The sequence below is a fragment of the Copadichromis virginalis genome, linkage group LG3 (assembly GCF_057382275.1).
Source record: "Copadichromis virginalis isolate Kocher_CV1m ecotype Utaka linkage group LG3, C_Virginalis_male_GT1.1, whole genome shotgun sequence".
NCBI classification, from domain to species: Eukaryota; Metazoa; Chordata; class Actinopteri; order Cichliformes; family Cichlidae; genus Copadichromis; species Copadichromis virginalis.
The window spans coordinates 20,371,896-20,385,184 of record NC_140620.1 but is presented as its reverse complement, the minus strand read 5'-3'; the positions used below and the strand labels follow the sequence as shown (position 1 = coordinate 20,385,184).

Genomic DNA, 13,289 nt, shown 5'->3' with positions numbered 1-13,289 from the left:
TCCAACCTCTTCCTCTCAGCTGCCGATAAACCGCTGCTCCAACATACAACACTGTAAAAAAATGACAGATGCCACCAGAGTCATAGAAGGTCTTTAAAAGCGCTCCCTGGATTCCAAATGACCTCAGCTGCTTCAGCAGGTAGAGTCTGCTCTGACCCTTCCTGTAAAGAGCATCAGTGTTGTGGCTACAGTCCAGTTTATTACTCAGGTGAACACCCAGGTACACATAATAATAATGGATTGGATTTATATAGCGCTTTTCAAGGCACCCAAAGCGCTTTACAATGCCACTATCCATTCACTCTCACATTCACACACTGGTGGAGGCAGCTACAGTTGTAGCCACAGCTGCCCTGGGGCAGACTGACAGAAGCGAGGCTGCCATATCGCGCCATCGGCCCCTCTGGCCAACACCAGTAGGCAAGTAGGGTAAAGTGTCTTGCTCAAGGACACAACGACCAGGACAGAGAGCCCAGGGATCGAACCGGCAACCTTCCGGTTACAGATGCGATTCCCAAACCCCTGAGCCATGGTCGCCCCCATAAGAGTCCACTATCTCAAACTCTACTCCTTGGATGTTCACCGGTGTCAGTGTGGTAGGTCTACATCTCCGGAAGTCCATCACCGACTCCTTGGTTTTACCGGTGTTGATCAGCAGGTGGTTCTGCTGACACCAGTCCACAAAGTACAGAGTCCACTGTCTGTACTCTGAGACATCCTCACCTGTGATGAGGCCGACTATGGCAGAGTCGTCAGAGAACTTCTGTAGGTGGCAGCATGGGGAGTTGATGAAGAAGTCTACAGTGTAGAGGGTGAAGAGGAACGGTGCCAGCACAGTTCCCTGTGGGGCCCCCGTACTGCAGACCAGATGATGAACAGTGGTTCTGAAGGTAATGTGTGCTAGGATTTTCTGAGGTAGAGGTAATAGGTTAGTGATTTAAAAGCACTTAAATGTGAGTTTATTTTGAAGTAGTATATAGGAAGGGGGCTGCCCAGTTTGTTAGTTTTGCTCCGTTTGAGGAAGAAGACAAGGCAGTCTTTGGAGACTGGGTGGAAGTCACTTGAGCAGGGGACAAGGTCCGGATGAAATTTCGTAGATGAGGACGTCAATTCTGAACAGCGTAACAACCTGAAGAATGCGAGCAGGAATATTGCTTCGAGTGTGCGTTCCAGAAAGTAGTCATTGTAGAATAATTAGAAAAGTGTACGCTGAAGATCAGACACCAGCGAGGGAGGATAAGAAGGACAGACGCAACAACATTGTCATCCCCTATGTAGCCGGTGTATCAGAAAAACTCTGGAGGGTTTTCTCCAAGCATGACATCCCGGTGCATTTCAGACCCAGCAACACACTCAGACAAAAACTGGTTCACCCGAAAGAAAAAAATGCCAAAACACAGACTTAACAATGTGGTGTACGCTGTACAGTGCAGCGAGGAATCCCCAGACCTCTACATTGGAGAGACCAAACAGCCACTTCACAAGCGCATGGCACAACATAGAAGAGCCACCTCCACAGGACAAGACTCAGCTGTCCATCTGCATCTTAACCCTTTAAGACCTACCATAGAACCAAGTCCGCCAGAGCTTATATTATATTTTTACATGCTGTGGAGCCATTTTTGGGAGCATTTCAAGTTGCTATACATCAATACAACCATTATAGCCCAAACTTTAATAATATGTCTGCATTAGGTGCATAGTAATTACATAAATTGCAAAAAAGTGCAATAAACTACAAAAAAATTGAAAATCGTTTTTGTTTTTTTAACATATATTTCTAGTTAGAGAAATTTAAGAGGCTTATCCCTCAAAACTGTAAATACAAAAAAGTTGCACAAACTAGTGTCCCACCACAGGAAATTTATTTTAAGTGTCTTCATAGTTTTATTTTTGAAATACACCAATTTTTATATACTGCAGGAAAAACGAAAATAAATATAGTGCAAATTTGCAAAATAACAGCATATGCATCAAAATAAACTATTTCCAGCAGTGCAATATGAGTCCTAAGCATCCCAGAAACGACACAGAAAGTCATGAAGTCAAACATAACTTTTAAAAACACAAGTATAAGCTCATGAGGCCACGATGGTAAAAAAACTACATTTCCGCAAAATGACGTCACTTCCGGTTTCGGGCAGGTCATGCGGACATGTGATAGTTCGCGCTGATGGACGTAGGAAGTGTTACAAACAGCTGATCGGATCGGCGAAGCGTGTTTCTGGAATATCATGTTTTTGTTGCTGCAAGTGATTTTTATGCAGTTTTTGCAAAGCTATATGTGGAAGGAAACTGTGACCTAGGACAAGCTGATGGCATAAGATGTAAGTACAACTCCTCCAGTTTCATATGCAAAAAAAAATTATTGCGCTAGCTTACGTGGTTGCAGAGCTACCGGGATTTAAAAATAGTTACGCAAAACAGAGCGTGCCCACTCCGATCGGCTGTAAAGGGTTAAGGATAAAGGACACTCTTTCGAGGATGCCAGTGTTCACATTTTGGACAGAGAGGACAGATGGTTTGAAAGAGGAGTGAAAGAAGCCATCTATGTCCACTGTGAGTGACCATCTTTGAACAGAGGCGGGGGTTTACGACTCCAACTCTCTGCCATCTATAATCCAGTTTTGAGTTCCCTCCCCAGACGCCTTAACGCCCACTCACATCCTGGGCCATCTGATCTCAGGAATTCGCATGATAAGGTGGGGCCAGGTTTCACAATGAACTCACCCGAAACTCTGGCTGATTGGGACCCACACCCAGTTTCACACCTTGGCTCAGGCGATTAGAGGATCATCAGGGGGTCCTTTTGTCCCTCTGTGGGGGGATACTCCCACTAGGTTTATATCTGGGACTCTCCACCATTTGACCTTAGAACTGAAGAAGCTTCTCGGATAAGAGGTGAAATGTCTTCAAGTAACTTAAAGAAGTCCAGACGCTTTTCTTTGCAAGCTCGTTTGACTACGATGACCTGAATGACTGAGAACCTTCACAGACAGATACTAGAATTGGTTCCCATGTGGAATGAGGGGAAAGGAAGATTGAAGTGACTATTGAACAAACAGAACATGTTCCAAGAGGTCCAATATGTGGACAAGGCACGTGCAGCAAGACTGTTTATTATCACTCCTCGGAAGAGTCTGATAAGCTCTGTGATGCTGGAGTTTAGATCTCGAATGTCATGGCTGAAAATGGAGGAACTGCAGAGCTGCCTCTACATGACAGGCCAAGGCCCTGAATGTCTGGAGGGAGAGACGAGACAGGGAGTCAGTGTGTGTTTTGTCAGCAATGGGGTTCTCTAGTAACTACTTCACACAGCCTGCTTTTGCCAGACTGTGACACTAACAAAGCTGACTGAACAGGTATACTTATCTGTAAAATTTAAGATTAACAACACACAAAACTAAAGAGAAATAAAGGGCTTAGAGCATATTAAATTAAAACTCTTAAGTAATGAAAATAATTGAATAGTTGATTCATTTTTGAACTACTTTCAGAGACTCACTAAACGTTTTATTTGACTCTGCCTTTAGTTCAAATCAAGCTTGGCTTTAAAAAATCTGCATTTTTGAATAAATTATTTTCCAAATAAAATCACAATCTCAATTAAAAATGTAACTTTACTACACAGTAAACCAAATTCTGCTATTTTTATGTTAAGCGGGGAAAAGTCAATGTCCTCACCCTGCAAACAGCTTCACATGTTGTTTTCAAAAACACTGCATTACAGTAAAAAATAAAGATGATCTAAATTATTGAACTTATTAACCTAGTTCTTTCTCACTGATTATTGGTGAGAGCACTCTGTTTAACCTGCCAGCAATAACCTCCAGTGAGAAATGTATCTGTTGAACTGTGTTCAACAGTGTAATTTGACTTAAATTACACTGAACAAAAATATAAACGCAACACTTTTGTTACTGCTCCCATTCCCCATGGGATGGATGTAGAGACCTAAAATTCATTCCAGATACACAATATAACCATCCCTCCCAAACAGTGGTCACAAAACAGTCCAAATGTGTGGTAGTGGGCACATCTGCTATATTGAGATAATCCATCCCACCTCACAGGTGTGCCACATCAGGATGCTGATCTGACATCATGAGTAGTGCACAGGTGTACCTCAGACTGCCCACAACAAAAGGCCACCCTGGAATGTGCAGTTTTGTCTCACAGCAAAATGCCACAGATGCCACAAGCAATAAGGGAGCGTGCAATTGGCATGCTGACAGCAGGAATGTCAACCAGATCTGTCGCCCGTGCATTGAATGTTCATTTCTCAACCATAAGCCGTCTCCACAGGCGTTTCAGAGAATATGGCAGCACATCCAACCGGCCTCACAACCGCAGACCTCGTGTAACCACACCAGCCCAGGACCTCCACATCCAGCAGGTTCACCTCCAAGATCGTCTGAGACCAGCCACCCAGACAGCTGCTGGAACAATTGGTTTGCACAACCAAACAATTTCTGCACAAACTGTCAGAAACCGTCTCAGGGACGCTCAACTGCATGCCCGTCGTCCTCATCGGGGTCTTGACCTGAATCCAGCTCGTCGCCGTAACAGACTTGTGTGGGCAAATGCTCACATTCGATGGCGTCTGGCACGTTGGAGAGGTGTGCGCTTCACGGATGAATCATGGTTCACATTGTTCAGGGCAGATGGCAGCTGAGAATGTCCCAGTTCTTGCATGGCCAGCATACTCACCGGACATGTCACCCATTGAGCATGTTCGGGATGTGCTTGACCGGCGTATACGACAGCGTGTACCAGTTCCCACGAATATCCAACAACCTCGCACAGCCATTGAAGTGGAGTGGACCAACATTCCACAGGCCACAATTGACAATCTGATAGACTCCATGCGACGATGTGTTGCACTGCATGAGGCAAATGGTGGTCACACCAGATACTGACCGGTTCTGGGTCCCCAGACCCCCAATAGCGCAAAAAACTGCACATTCCAGGGTGGCCTTTTGTTGTGGGCAGTCTGAGGTACACCTGTGCACTACTCATGATGTCAGATCAGCATCCTGATGTGGCACACCTGTGAGGTGGGATGGATTATCTCAATATAGCAGATGTGCCCACTACCACACATTTGGACTGTTTTGTGACCACTGTTTGGGAGGGATGGTTATATTGTGTATCTGGAATGAATTTTAGGTCTCTACGTCCATCCCATGGGGAATGGGAGCAAAAACAAAAGTGTTGCGTTTATATTTTTGTTCAGTGTATTAAATTCCTTGTGAACTCCTTTTTTATATACATAAAGGAATGGCTCTGAATACTAAGCTTCTTAGATCTTTCCAAAAGATTGTGGTGGAATTTTCTGTTAATAAATTCTGCAATGCAATCGGCTGTGGCCAAGCTATTAATTACTGCATGCAGGACAGAAAACAGACAGCAAACATCCAAATTCTACAGTCATGAGAGATATCACATGCACCTCTTTTATACTCTTACACACAACTCTCTGTATCTTTTCAGTTACAACAGTTCTTTGTCCCACCTGGGCTGTTGCTGGGCAGGAAGAACTCCCACTATCTTTGCTCCAGGAAGCACCTGGCACTGGCCTATTTACATCTTCTCTAGCTGGGTCTAAAATTTGCAAAATATGCAAAATATTAGTAACGACACAATGGAAAAACTTCCAAGAATATCAGATTACACATGGAAATATTAAACAGCGTTAGTTGTTCACCTGCAAAAAGAGAAAGCTTTAACATTTTAGCTAAATGAATTTGTTCATTAATGAAAAACTGTTGTTAAGATAAGGCATTATCTGTCATTCTGTGTGAGACATGTTTATCAAACTCATCCATTATCCAATGTTTCCAATTTAGTGATTGTTTTTGCAAAAAAAACCAAAAAAAAACAAAAAAACATTTCCAGCAGTATTTTTTGGGATAAAGGTACAAAGACATCACCAAACATCACATACATTCTAGCAAGAAGAAGTCACCAGAGTCGCAGTTTGGCTTTGGAATACGGTAAAAAAATACATTTTCCTGGCCAAAATATATTTAAAATATATGGTAAATATATTTTGTATTTGTGATGCTCCAAAAAATATATTTTTGAAATTGAAAATATATTTGTTTCAAACCAAAATACATTTCAAAACATATTTTTGGGTGAAGAAAATACATTTCCAACCTTACAGTAGAATGTATATCAAAGTATCCTTTATTTAAAATGTATTTAGTGCAATAATGATGATAATGATAATAATACTAAAAGTAACATGTTTTATGCACGTCTGCAAAAACAGTTGGATTCAAACAAAACAGAGTCAAAGGTCTATCACGAATTAGGTTGTTTATTCATTTGCTTACAGCATTTCACATTACACAATATCTCACTATAATGTAGCGTTCATTGACTTTGAAATTATTTGTCAGTGATACAGTAAACAAGATACAACAACTGCTATGTACACTTTAGTTTTTGACAATATAGTACTTAAAGGAACACACTCCACTTTTTTGGAAATAGGCTCATTCTCCATCTCCCTCAGAGTTAAAAATGCAGCGTCTTCTTTCTAGATCCATACGTTAATAGGACTCTGGAGCGTGATCTTACAGGATGGGGCATAGCCAGGATTTTTGGTCGAGGCGCCATATTAGCAGGCCAAACAAATGCTTGCTGTGTGGCCGGTTGTAATGTTAGATTGCACTACCGGCAAAGGAATAAGCTTGAAAATGGGCTCTCTTTTCATTGTTTCCTCACCTGGAAGCTCTAAATAAGTTCATATTATTCTTTATAGCCTGATAGTTTTATTTTCAGTGTGCTCTAAGATCATAGCACAAACTTAGAACAAACATGCAGAACTACCTTCTATTTATAGAGTTGCTAATTATTTGGCATTATTGCAGCAAACCAGCCGATGAAATGAATGAAACAAATCCTGACTGGGTTCAAACACTACACATGGGGCACTACGAAATCCCTGCTTCAAACTACATGCTACATACCACCATGCCAATCAGATTACTTCTTCCATGTGTGGGTAAAAAGGTGACCCTCCTGGATAAGATGGCAAAGGTTTGCTGCGTTTTGGTGAACATGTGCCCCAGTGTGGTAGTAAAACCAGGGAAAAATGCTCTTGTTAAATACTTTTAAGTCTTGTGCTGTTTATGTAGTGATAAGTTTTCAAAAGAGACAGTAAATTACAGAATGCTAGTAGTGGGTGATATTACTTAAATTCTTATGGCCAACGTCTGGCTGTATCTTGGTCATATTACCAGGCAAAACCCAGTATGCAGGTCATCTGTATCAGTCCTTGTGCCACAGATCCTCAATGTTGCTTCTACATTAAACAGAAGAGTAGTGACATGGCTGCAGGTCTCCACGACTCCAGCCATACAGCTGCAGTGGGCGGCTTCAACCTTCCCTGTGATGCTCACAATGACCTGTGGCTGCAATGCTGCAATTCAGTCTTTAAGAGTGCAGCACCTGAAACACACACAGACAAAGTTCATTTAAAGACAAGAACTTTAATAAGCCAAGGCCGACACAAATGTGTTTTATTTACTTTCAAATCCATTTATCATAAATGTAACAAAGTGTTTTTATGTATCCATCTATAGAACGCTTCATGTTATATTCTAAATCTGCATGTTTCTTTTTAGAAACCTATTAGCAAAAAATGAACCTAAAGTATGTATTGCAAGGATGTAATCACTTTCAAGAGGGAGAAAACATAAAGTTCGACTTTAAGTGACAACTATGGACACCTAATATGATAAGCAGATTCTGCAGGTCATTAATCAATGTATAAAACTAAAACAGAATGTATTTTTAGTGACACAGGACAAACAAGGAAGCAAGATGTGTAATTAGGATTATTTATAATAAATATGAATTAATTAGGGCAATTTCTTTAACCACAAAGAATAACTAAATCCTTCAGGACAATGTCACATCAATGCACTGAACTCACTATGTTATCCCTCTAACAGAGCCTCTACATGTTCTCACTGTAATTTCCCCCTCATGAATGAATTTTTGCTAGCACTAATTTGAATGTTCGGGGGAATCAAACGCATTTTACTCACAGTACAGTACTGATTTATCTTTGCTTGAATGACGGCGTACTCACAACGTGGAGGCTTAAAAATAGCAAAATCTTGTACCTAGTCCTTGGTGAATTGGATGTGCGCCTCCAGAGATTTATAATTGCGAAGTTAGTGCGCCGTGTATGCTCTGACTCCACAGGTACTAGATCATGCTAAGTCAATAGCGGTTTGGTCTTCAGGGTTTCTACTCCACGGCTGTATTTCATACGGGTCCACATTTCAACAATCAAGTACCGTCTCTTTGCATCTGGACACAATCTGTCTCTATACCGTCATTTTCTTTTGAGCTACGTTTCAGAATGGTTCGTAGCAATCTTGTTTTGATTCGTGGCCTGCCAAGATGGTGCTGCGCTCCCACAATGCATTGCGACATTACGTCAACTCCAAAGCCCTTTGCGTGCAGCAGAGTATGCGCATGTGCATTGCCACGGTGGTTTAAAAAATAAAGATAAAATGAAAAGTAATTAATAAAAATTAAATATTTAAACATTCCCACAAATGTGCAATGAACGTGCCACCCTCTTTAGTAGTTGTTGCTGTTTCTTTCTTTCTTTCTTTCTTTCTTTCTTTCTTTTTTTTGAAAAATAACGATGTCTCTGAGGCGCGAATTCCGACAGTGAGAGGAACGGCCGGTGTTAGAACACCGGATACAGGAGACGGGAAGAAGCAAGCCGATTATGTTCGCGTTAATTAAGTGGTTGGAAGATGTAAAATTCTCAATTCTGCCAACTGAACATATACGAGATTTTAATGAGGATGAATAATTAGCCGGCATGGAGGAAACGGACCTTTATTTCGCGGAGTGGCGACAAGAAGCCAAAAGGCGGGTGGCCAGTCTAAGAAGCCTCCATCATCAAGCTAGCAGGTGCCTTTTCCCATATAATATTGCTTTATTCTCGCTTATTTGGTACGGAAGCGTAGAGCTGCCACCCAGGCAAAAGAGAAATATAAGTATATCACGTTATAACGTGAAAAGTTTATTGTTCTAACAATATACTATCATGTTTATACAATATACTTTTCATGTTTGAACAACATTGTACGAAAAAATGTACATAATTATCACATCTGTACAATATTGTGCGAACGTGACAATTATGTATATTATAATAACGTGATATTATATTATACAAACATGAAAAGCATAATGTTAGAACAATAAACATTTCACGTTATAACGTGATATGGCTCTATTTTTCTTTTGCCTGGGTGGCAGCTCCACGCCATAATTTGGTAATCAAAATATTTAACTTAATTAATTATATTGTGACGTACTTTTGCCTTTTCTTATTATTCTGCCTTCTCAATAACTATCAAAGCCTATTCACATTTAATTTGGCTTTCACAGAAATCCCACCTCTCCTTCTGGCTACAGAGTACTTACCAAGGTTAGAAACAAAGCACAGTTATGCTTTATTAATGTTCGCTAATTACAATGTTCCACATTTCCTTGCTTTTTATGTCATTTTTAGGCTTTTTAGAGTTTTTGTTATTTTAGCAGTAATGTTTCTGCCTATTTATTTCAGCCCATGAAATCGAATGCAGATCTTCCTGATGTGAGATTTACATAAATGTAAGTAATTTTGTTTGTCATTGTCATTAATGTTGTTGCTGTTGTTGTTTTTGTGCAGTTTGCAATCATATAAACCTAGCAAGCATCAGTCAGCACAGTGACTAACCTAAACAGATTCTTGCTTTATTCACATATATTATATGTAATTATATATACCTGCACATTGTACCTAGGGTTGCAGCCACTTGGCCCCACCCCATTGTTGTGACAGCCCTGATTGTACTTATACACTGCATCTGAACAGGGAACAGTCTGCCACATTAATGTATTTTTAAGTGACTCGTTTGTAATACATGAATTTGTTTCTTACAGATGTCAAAGTCTCAACCTCATGCTGCCCTCCCCCATCCTCCTAAAGTAAGTATTTGTTGTTGTAGTTTTTTATGCAGTGTCTGTGTCACATGCTAATCATAATTATTGAAATAACTGTTTTCTAACAGATTTTCCAAAACACTAGTTATGTTTGTTGTCATTCAGACCAATACTACTGCTTAGACATTGTTTAGTGGTCATGCATGTTTGACAAGCTCGTTATGATACTAAAACAGTAGGCCTGTCACAATAATCGATATATCGACTTAACACACAATACATGTACATGACCTCAATAATTGTTGATGATGTAATTTATCTGCCATTATATTTACAAAAATAAAATATAATGATAACAAAACAATAACATTAAATAACATTGTTTTCTATTTGTTAGAAAATTTACTATTTATTCAAGTTTTTAAGGTATCTAATATTTTGATTCCTAATTTCAATGATCTAAATACTTTAAGAATTAGATGTTGGTTTGTCAATTGAAAGTGTGTGGATCTTGCATTATTATGGTGTTATATTATGATTATACATTCAAAGACATAAAATGGTCTTAAAATGACAATGACATAACTTGTCGCAATTGTTTATGGGGCAATATACCGACCAACAAAAAGTCGTTATCGTAACAGGCCTTCAAAACAGACGGTTTTATGATTGATAAATTCAAAAAATAAATACATTTAATTTCTCTGAGATTCTCTAATATTCAGTTACAGTTCAAAACACAGCTGTACATGCAGTATTATACTGTAAATATAAATCTCTGCATTTAGCATCCCACTAGAAGAGTCACAGTTACCGCCTCTTTTTTTTTTTTTTTTTTTTTTTTTTTACAAATATCTGTACTATTACTAACACATTTACTGTTTTACTTTTAGCCTGTGGATACAAATGCATATTTCATTAATGTAAGTTGTGCATTTTAATTACATCATGTTATTTTTATTATTATTTATTTATTTATTTATTTTACATTCAAATATTTCAAGATTCTTGGTTAAAGAAGCTTGATTGCTAGTAGGTAAAGAATAGTTCACCTACAATTGATATTCCCAATTAATTTCTCACCTCTGATTGAATGCCTTTATTTGTTGCCTTTTTTGACTATAACAAAACATTTTTGCAGGACATATATGGTGAATTTATATGCATAGATACAGTCGTAGTGTTTGACACATGCACACAGCAGTATATGTACTAAAAAGGAAATAATTACAATCATGATGTTGATTGCTGATGTCAGTACTATAAAGACACATCTCCTGGATGCACTGGTACGCATCTTCAGTGATGTATCCTAGGGTCATCGGGTGTTTCGGGTCTCACAACATCATACACCCTCGCCCAGGTGACCCAGCCGGGGGTGATCAGGCCCCGACTTGCATACCAGTAGCTACCCACGGATCAGCCCTCTTGATCCACAGCCACCTTGTGGCTTTCTCTGCCGCTTCACTCACAGCCTGGATGGCCCTCTTCTTGGCTGCCGCAGCCACGCCCAGCCGGCCTAGGACTTTGCAGAGTGATCGTCCTGCAAAGCCCCTACAACCCACTTCTATGGGGTCATAGAAAGTCTTCCAGCCCCTTCCCCTGCACTCCTGCACTAGTTCCTGGTACTTTCCTCGTTTCCTTTCATTGGCCTCCTCGATCCGCTCTTCCCAGGGCACTGTGAGTTCCAGCATGATCAGCTGTTTTCAGGCCTCAGAAATAATTATCATGTCTGGCCGGAGTGATGTTTTTGCAATGTTCTCTGAGGGAACTTTAGTTGTTTACCCAGGTCAGCCTGTAGCTGCCAATCAGAGGCTGTGTTGAGGAGGCCAGTTGTAAAATGTGGGCGCACCTGGGGTTTCTCTCCAGCCTTAATAAAAGAGATTGCCTTCCTCGGAGCATGATGATGCTTGCTGGTGCTGATTGCTGAGGCAATCTTTTCAGCAACTACTCTGAGCACCTGGTCGTGCCGCCAACGATACCGACCAAGGTATCATTGCAGCTGCTAAGGAGGTGTTCTAGGGTCCCTCTTCCAGAGCACGGGGGACAGGCAGGTGACTCACTCTTTCCCCACAGATGGAGGTTTGCTGGGCTTGGCAGAGTGTCGTATACTGCCTGCACTAGGAATCTGATCCGGTGGAAGTCTGCCTGCATGATGTTTGCCCAGGTGACCTTGCGCTGCAAGGTGCTCTCCCACCTTGTCCATGCTCCCTGCCGCTTAAGGCCTACAGCTCTACTTACTCGCTCCTCCTCCACACCTGCTCGGACCTCTTCCTGGAGTAGATGGTGTCTCTCCTTTCCCTGTGCCCTGCTGACCTGGGCCTTTGGGACGTACCCCAAGCCTGCTCCCCCTGTTGCTAAGACCCCCATCAGTGTTTTCTGCCGTAGGCGTGACTCCGCCACCTCAACTGCCTTCTCAGCCTTCCACTTTCTTCCTGTCCTTACCTCAATACCTGCTGATGCCACCTTGCAGTCTTTAGAATCTCTGTACTGTAGGGCTTCTCGTGTGCGAGCCACCTTGAACTCTTCTGTGAGACCACTGAAGGGTAACTGCACACTGTTGCTTGCCCCATACAAGGCAACGCTGGTGAGTCTGCGGGGAAGTCCCAGCCACTTACGAAGAAAGCCACTGATCTTTCTTTCAAGGGATTCCACAGTAGTTGTCACAAACTGAAAGCAGGGACTCAAGCGCAGAGCAGGTTGATGTCTCAGAACACGATTTATTACACACCAGTGAAATTCTATATACAGTGACGGGAAAAGTCCAGGGTTCCAGGGGATAGGGGAAGTCTCTCTCTCACGCTCGCTCACGTCCTCACATCCGACTCACACACGTCACAGGTCCGGGAAGATAAACTGGAACTGGGAAGGGAGAAATCACTCACAAATCACGAAGGTAGGGCATAAAGGTGTAAGACCAAAAGAAAGACTAACGTCAGTAGCTCAATCATCCAGCGATGAGAGGATCTGTGACCCAGCCTCAAATAGTAGATCGGTAATCAGCTGATCGCCAAACAGCTGATCGCCAACCAGCTGATCGCCAACAGCTGTGTGAGCCAAGGGTGGGAGCCAGCTGTGAGCTCCGCCCAGGCAGAGAGGTAGGGGAGAGAGAGAAAAAGCAAAAACACAAGTGTAGCCTTGTGAGGCCGGCTGGGCAGGCACAGGGACCATGACAGTAGTTATTGGAACTGTATAGACAAGCAAGGGCCACAGGATTCGGGGAGGATGGAATGCTGGTAGATCCAGGCTTTAAATCTTCCAGGCAGGCCGGACTTATCCACCTTAATGAGCCACGCTCCCAGCTCCTCATTTGCCAGTAT

The 13,289-nt window shown here is 41.6% G+C and overlaps 1 pseudogene; it reads right to left on the bottom strand.

Annotated features, from left to right (window-relative positions):
* Positions 1-499: 499 nt before the first annotated feature.
* On the bottom strand, positions 500-13,289 carry LOC146713304 (uncharacterized; annotated as a pseudogene).